The sequence below is a fragment of the Montipora foliosa genome, chromosome 3 (genome assembly GCF_036669935.1).
Source record: "Montipora foliosa isolate CH-2021 chromosome 3, ASM3666993v2, whole genome shotgun sequence".
Classification (NCBI taxonomy): Eukaryota; Metazoa; Cnidaria; class Anthozoa; order Scleractinia; family Acroporidae; genus Montipora; species Montipora foliosa.
Window position 1 is genome coordinate 12,183,348 of NC_090871.1, and position 8,585 is coordinate 12,191,932.

Sequence of the window (8,585 nt, forward strand, 5' to 3'; positions counted from 1 at the left end):
GATTCAATTATTTACCATTTATTCATTATTCATAATTATTGGTAAATCGTAAGTGCTGAAGTTGCGAAAAATGCCGTTAGGAATGTACATTAAATTCGAAATAAACAACGTGCCTAAGATGATGTCTTGTGTTGTCCTTAGGGTCAAGACGGCAAAGTTTTGGTGACTTCAATGGTTTTCCACATTCGGTTACAGCATGGACCTTTCCCACTTATATACGTTATACGTTTACAACCCGCCTATTAATTTTTGCGCGATTTTATTTGCTACTGTACGTCACGTGGTGTGAACATCACGCAATAACCCTTGTCGGCAATAATTTTGCCGTTGAAAGAACAAAGCCGGCGAAAAAATTGGCGTGCAATGCGTACGTTTAGCGGAGCTCCGCGTGCTGAATGTGGGCGTGCGGATCACCATGGGTAAGAAAATATGGAGCAAACGAATCGTCTACCTTCATGATGTCCTCGAAAACCCCAGCCGTGTCATCACTCGAGTGATTTACAGGATTGATCCCCGAATGATGTATTAAATGCTCCTTTGAAGCGTTCAAAGGTGGTGAGAGCCTGTCCGAAGTCGTTCGTCGTTTTGCCACGTGAGAGACCTCTCACTGACGTTCAAGATGGTATCATATTTATCCTGGGATTCCTTTGCATTCTGGAGTTCCTGGGGTGGTGACCAAAGGCCATACACTCTATAGCCAAACTGGTTTTTTGTGGAGGGTTCCCCGCACCTGGATGAGCCACCCCCTGATTTTAGGCCAGGACGATGCACAATTACGAGCGCTATTCTGGGAAGCCATTGGCTTCATCTCTTCAGGGGAACGCCCCGCACTCTATTCTGTAACTTGTTTTTCTGCCACTGCTCCCCATGGATTAGAATGTTCCTCCTGCAGCAAACCCTGGAAGATGCGCGTAGTAGATAAATGGTTTTAGAAATTCGGTTTGTTATTGGGTGTTTTTACAGTTCTTTTGCTTATTTTATGATTTTCGCTTTTATGATTTTTGTGTTTTCGCCAATTTTTTGATACTGTGGATTTTCTGAGAGTTGTTTGTTTTATACAATTTTTTTTTTCGGTATTATGAATAGTGTGAAAAAAAGCGGGGATAAAGAACACAGGCAAGCGAAGCGTAGCAATGGGTATGCACCCTGCGAGAAGAGCCTCTCAAAAACTCACGTGAGGGTGAGAAAGAGAGGCTGCAGAAAACGTGTATAGTCTTTTAGGTCGCAGCAGTCCAACTTTCTGAGCTATTCACTCTGGTGAAACCGGTTTAGGCAACGCGCGGATCATATTTTTGACAGGGTCAAGGTCAAAATCGAGCCTTCAGTATGAAAATGAACATGGCGTCTTGAAGTGCGATGGAGACTTGGCCTGGGTTTGAAACTGTCTCCAAGCAACATACTTAATAAAGACTTAACATGATTTCTGCAGAATTCTTTCTTTCTCATCGAGCTAAGAAAGGCTCAGCTAGCAGGGTGTGGGTACGAAACAATAACGCGCAAAAAATTAAAATAAAAGGGTTTTAAAAAAGATAAAGAAAATGTCACAAAATAATTTTAAAATGAACTATTAAAAATTTAGAGAACGAAGACTTTGAAAAGAACAAAGACAAATAGAAGAACTTGAACATTAAAAAAATGATCAGATAAGTAATATTTTAGAAAAAATGAGAGAAAACCCAAATTTCATAAAAAAAAGTAGTACGGAAATTGAAGAATTCTGTAAAATTGCTGGTATTGTACCACCAAAGTCGGAGAAGATGGAAAAGAAATAAAAAGTATCAGAAAAATCTGCATTAAAAGGTTGTCTAAAAGAGTTAAATTTGAATTGAAAAATGTTGACGTAAGTACAAAAGGAGTTAAAGTGGAAAATTAAAAATCAAATCAGTTTTATTGAATTAGAACCAGTTGAGAAAAAAAGGGAAGAGGTGGACTGCAGATCATGAAAACAGGAGCCAGCGCCAGTGGCTAGCAGGCAAGAGTGGAAATAGCCTGTGGAGCACAAAAATATTAAAGTTGTAGTTAGTGTGGAAATGGTATTTAATTTTTTTTTTAAACAAAGACACTTAGAAAAACAATATTTTATACATTTTGAAATTCAAAAGCTAATTATAACGAAATAAATGAAGGTGATCTTTTATTAAAACATAATACAAAAAAGTAACAGAAAAAGAAATTAATACAGAATTAGGACTGAGTAATCTCAAGTTTGAAAAAAATCCTTAGTTTTAAAATACATACGCATGAAATAAATCCTTTACCAAAATTTATTGCAGTAAAAAAGGAAGGGTGCCAATTCACTGAGTTAGGAATTCGAGTTGGGTTTTCCAGTTGGATTTTTGAGTTTAGCCTAAATATTGTTTTAGGTCTAATTAGGCCTAAGGTTAGCTCTTCTAAAAGGTTTTTTTTTTTTTCAACAGTTACATTATAACCTTAGTCTGCATTTTACCCCTAGTCTGCAGTCTCCATTAATTTACAGTGACCAACTCGAAAATCCAACTCGAAATTCAACCCGAAAATCCAATTCGAAAATCCAACTCGAGATCCAACTCGAAATCCTAAGTCGAAAATTAGTCTGTTTGCAAAAAAGGCAGTTATTAACATGGAAATCATTTGTTGTTTTAAATGGGCTATTTTTCGTCGTTTTTACCCGAAGGAAAATGGTGAAGAAAGAATAACAGATTTAGACTTTTCAGCGTAGTAAGCTTTCCACTTGCTATTAAGGACATCCCAAAATTAGAAAAACCATGAAATTTTACCACCAATTAATTAATGTATTTGGATTAAATGAACATTGGAAGGGTACATGTTTTCCATTATATAACTCAATCAAAGAATTTGCTGAAAATAACTCAATTGATTTATTATTTTTAACTGATTCTGAAGGAAAATGAGAAAATTTGCATTACTCATTCATTAAAAACGTTCCTAGACTGTTTGATTGCCAGATGAATTTTTTTAAAGAGATATTTTTAAAAAACACTTTGAATATTGTAAAGGAAATGGTCTTGCTGTTGTCAAACTAAATATTAAAAAAAAATTAATTTCCAAAATTATCAAAAAGAAGTCAAAAGTAATAAAAGTACCTTTAGTAATTTATGCAGATTCTGAATGTTTTACAGTGTTCCTTAACATTGTGAAGGAAACCCAAAAAAAAGCCATTCATTTGCTTATCAATCCGGATTTTGTTTTTATGCTGTTGGTCCTTCTGGTATTAATTTTAAATTGATTCTTTATTCTGCAATGAGTAAAGATGACAATGTTGCTGATATCTTTGTTAAGTTGAAGAAAAGAAATACTTTTAAAAAAACAATGAAATTTACCAAGCAAGAAAGATGAAAAACTATTTGATGCTAGTTATGATTGCCATATTTGTGAAAAAAAGCTTTGGCGTCAACTCCAAAGAGTAAAAGGTAAGAGATCATTGTCATTTTACAGGGGCTCTTAGAGGGGCAGCACATAATTCATGCAATGTAAATAATAAAAACCAAAAATGACACCAGTTTTATCTCACAATCTTTCAAATTTATGGAGTCTGGTGATGCATCCTTTATTTCCTCAGGTCTCCTAGATCTCGTTTTAATTAATAATGATTATATATCTTAATACAACTCAGTGAAGGTTAAAAAGGTTTCAGTCAACCTTAAAATAATCTCAATAGACCCTTTGCATAAATGGCGCCCAAATTTGAATTACAATACTTGATACATCCTTAGGCTGACATTCATGAGAAAAATCCTTTTTTCTTGAAACATAAACACGAGGCTAAGGATGTACAAAGTATTGTTACTCAAATTTGGGCGCCATTTATGCAATTGGTCTATGTCTTCGTGAATCTCAGTATATCTTGGGAAATGTCTCTGTAAATATCACTATAACGTTGTAAGGCCCAGTTTATCTTTGTAAATATTGGCATATCTCATGACCTTTTTATACATCTTGGTAAAACCGTCAATATCAGTGTAAGCCTGTAAATCTCCTTTATTTGTTAGAGAATCACATTATATTTTGATATCCATAGGTGAATCTCAGTATATCATGGCAAATTTAAAAAACTGAATCATTTTCGCTATATGTGTGTAAATATCATGTATATCTTAATAAATCCCAGTATATCTTGCTTTATTGTGTATAGCTCTGTATTTAGGAAACAGTACCTTGGAATATCATAATAACCTTACTACATCTTGAGCTCGTAAATCCAATCATGATCTTAAATCCCGTATGTCTCGGTAGATCTTAGTAAATCTCAGGATCTATTTGTTAGGAAATCCCAGTCAAATCTCAGTAAGTCATTTGGAAAATCCGCCAAAAACTCTTGGTAAATTGACTACATCTTGCAAAATCTTAAAGGTTTCTCCTCTTTAATTCTTTCAAGGTTTTTTAGGCAAAATCCTAATCTTACTGTCATTATCCAGGTAAATTTCAGAACAACCTTGTAAATCTCAATTACAACAAGTTCTCAATGTTTTAACAAACTGATTGAGTATACTAACTGGTGCTGTCTGTCTGTTGATATCATACAATAACTAGCTACAATATCTGGAAAATAGGCTAGGTAGGGGAAGGCAATTTGATTTGAGAAAGAAGGGTACGGCGTGTTCCTTAGACTTACAGAAGTAAATAAGACGTAAGGCCCGTTTTTGTAGAGTTACGATCTTTCTTTGAAATTTCAAGGCACAATTACCCCAAGCACAAATACCATAAGTTAAGTAAGGGACAATTAATGAGTTGTACACTGAAAGTAAAACACGACGTGGGACATAATGTCGAATCTTGGCTATAATTCCTATCGACTTGCTGATTTTGTGGCAGATAGATTCTATGTGATATTTCCATGAAAGATTTGAATCAATCAGCAAGCCAAGGTATTTGAAATAATCTTTCATTTCAAGGTTTGCGAGGTGTTAGTCACGGAGTCGAGAATTCCAATCCTAGGTATGAAGGGCATATTCTTTTGCCGGGGACGAAAGATGACAAAGTTTGATTTTTTTATGTTCAAAGACAGTTTGTTGGCCTTAAGCCATTCGTTGAAGTTGCCAAGCTCGCGATTAACAAGAGACTCGAGGTCAGTGAGATCATTTGACGCAGAAATCTTAGTACGTATTGCCAAATCGTAATATGTTGTCAAATAAATACTGTCAATGAACGAAATGGTGTATGAAATGAATCGTATACTGAACTGCAGATATGAAATCAAGTAAAGTTATGATCCTCGAATTTATGGACGTAACCCAGGGCGGTGGAGGGGCCTTTTTTTTCAAGTCTTGCAGGAGACCAAGCGGGTCTTTGTCTTGAAACGTCCCCCCACCGGAAAGCAGGGGCCCCCGACCCCGCTACAAAGATGCGCAATGACCAGGCGCATCAGGCCGTGCCATGGGTTTCGCTCCAGCGTCCCCATGGAGCGCTCTGCACATGGGAGAGGTGACAGACACTTTTTGAGCCAAAACTTCCCCTGGTTTTCAGCTGGGACCCACTAGCCCCAAGAAGTAGTTGCAGAATTACAAGGCGCATCTCGTGATACCATTGGTTTCCTTGTAGCACCTCAGAGGAAGGCTTTCGTTAGTGAGGAAAACGTTTTTTGGCCATAACTCCCCCCAGTTTTGTCCGGTCTTCCCCATATTCCGTTGGCTTTATCTTCTAGGCCGTACGAAGGTGGGTGCCAAGTTTCAGCTTCGTAGCTCAAATCCGAGGGTCAAATTTCACGACCACTACTCCAGTCGACTCTTGAAGAGCCTCAAATCCTGTGTAGGAGTAAAACTACTAAGAGATCTGCACAGCAGATCACCCAAAAAGCTTATTTCAGGTTCCCATGGAGATATCCCATAATACCATACACCGTTGGAAAGGTCTCAACGAGATCTATCACGTGACGAGATATGGGCATCCTGTGTTGAGGTGGGTGCCCTGTGCACAGTCTTTTGTCCTTAACATTCCTACGTTTTATTCCCTTGGGACCCCATTCCTTATGCGCCTAGACCCTATTGCCCAACAACTTTTCGCACCAGTTTCGACCCGGGGCGAATCGACCTGTGGACGCCAGAGGCCCAAGAACACCCCTGTTTTGACACGAAAATGGCCCCCCGGACTTTGCTTTACGCTCATCAGACGCGCCCTCCGGAGACCCTCCCCACGGTGCCCTTGGATTGGCCAAATTCCAAATCCCGGGGGAGTTATCCTCGAAAAACTTGTTTTTCTTTTTTGGGCCTAACTCCCCCCGGTTGGGTCCGGGGGACCCGAGACCGCACCAGGAGGATTCCTCAGGAGATGGCCCATCTCGTGGTAAGGTCCGTTTCACTTTTAACGGCCTCTGGAAGACTGTACACACATGAGGAAAAGTGGTTTTTCGGGTTTAACTCCCCTCAGTTTTGAGTGTGGTCTCTCTAAGCCCAAGAAGTAGTTACAGAATCACAAGGCGCCTCTCGTGATACCATTGGTTTCCTTGTAGCACCTCACAGGATGGCTTTGCGTAAGTAAGAAAAACGCTTTTTGGCCATAACTCCCCCCGGTTTTGTCCGGTCTCCCCCATATTTTCTTGGCCTTACCTTCTAGGCCGTACACAGGTGCGTGCCAAGTTTCAGCTTCGTAGCTCAAATCCAACGGTCAAATTTCACGACCACCTCTCCAGTCGACTCTTGAAGAGCCTCAAATCCTGTGTAGGAGTCAATCTACCACTGGATCTGCACGGCCAAATCATGGAAAAAGCTTATTTCGAGGTTGCCATGGAGATATCCCATAATACCATACACCGTTGGAAAGGTCTCAACGAGATCTATCACGTGACGAGATATGGGCATCCTGTGTTGAGGTGGGCGCCCTGTGCACAGTCTTTTGTCTTTAACATTCCTACGTTTTATTCCCTTGGGACCCCATTCCTCATGCGCCTAGACCCTATTGCCCAACAACTTTTCGCACCAGTTTCGACCCGGGGCGAATCGACCTGTGGACCTCAGAGGCCAAAGAGCACCCCTGTTTTGACACGAAAATGGCCCCCCGGATTTTGCTTTATGCTCATCAGACGCGCCCTCCGAAGACCCTCCTCAGGGTGCCCTTGGATTGGCCAAATTCCAAATCCCGGGGGAGTTATCCTCGAAAAACTTGTATTTCGTTTTCGGGCATAACTCCCCCCGTTTGGGTCCGGGTGACCCGAGACCGCGCCATGGAAGACTGTGCACACGTGAGAAAAAGTGGTTTTTAGGGTCTAACTTCCCCCGGTTTTGAGTGTGGTCTCCCTAATCCTAATCATGGCGCATCTCGTGGTACCATTGGTTACTTTCTAGCACGCCCAGGGAAAGTCCTGCATACGTAAGAAAAGTCAGTTTTTGGCGATATTTCCTTCCCGGAAATAGCTACTCCCCCGTAACCCCCAGAAGTTCTTGCAGAATTTGATGGCGAATCTCGTGGTACCATTGGTTTCTCTCTAGCACGTCAGGGGAAGGCCCTGTATACCTTAGAGAAGGCAGTTTTTTTTGGTGATATCTCCCCCCCGGAAATAGCTATTCCCCCCCTAACCCCGAGAAGTTATTGCAGCATTTGATGGCGCATCCATTGGTTTCTCTCTAGCACGTCAGGGGAAGGCCCTGCATGCGTGAGAAAAACCACTTTTTCTCACGAGTTGAGATAGCTTGAAATAAGAGTAAAATATCAATGTCAATTTTTGTGGTAATGACAGAGACCTTAAAGTGCTACTGTGATCAAATTTTTATCCCTTGAGTTTTTTGGTTTATCACATAGAGTACCATGAAACATTAAAAACGCTGTTTACCGTTTGGAAATATCTGCATTGGTTCCAGAGATATTTAAGTTTGAAAAATGTGTTAAATATGCAAATGAGAAGGCTAATGACGTCATTCACCCAACCCAGTAGAACATCAAGAATATAAATAAAGCTATCTCGGTCAATTTGCAACAGAGACCATTGAAACTTGGTGAGCTGATAGTTCTGAAGGCAACACACCTACGACTGTAAAGAAATTGGTTCCCATGGCAACTCACTCTTTTCCAGTCCCCTCCAACCTGATTTCAATATTTTGGTGATCTCAGGCTAGAAATACATTAACCAAGGCCACAAACTCGACCTAACATCTTTATATGCTGGCAGGATCATGCAGATGAGGCACCATTTGCAAATATCAAAACAGAACGCCAAAGGTGGTCTGCAAAGCTTTTAATATCAGGGAGGTCTGGAACCCAGTATGTTGCCATGGTAACAAAAATGGTATGCTCATATTGTGGAACACATTTACTAGAATCTTAGTGCAAAGAACCAAGTATTTCTGATACAAATTGGCTGAGATATCTTTCTCCATCATACTTGATCAAAATTTGGTAGGGTTTATGACGTCATCACTTGGCTAATTTGCATATTAAAAAAACTTGAATATCTCCAGAACAAAAAGAGATATTTGAAAATGGTAAACAGCATTCTTCTTCTCGTACAGACTACGTGTTTATGTGCCAAAATGGCTTCGATAGGGAAGATTCAAATTTCGTCACAGTAGCACTTTAAGATACCTTAAGATAGGTATATATATATATCGTCCGCCTGTGAATCATCGTTCTGGTTGGGAAAAACATGGGCCCAGGAT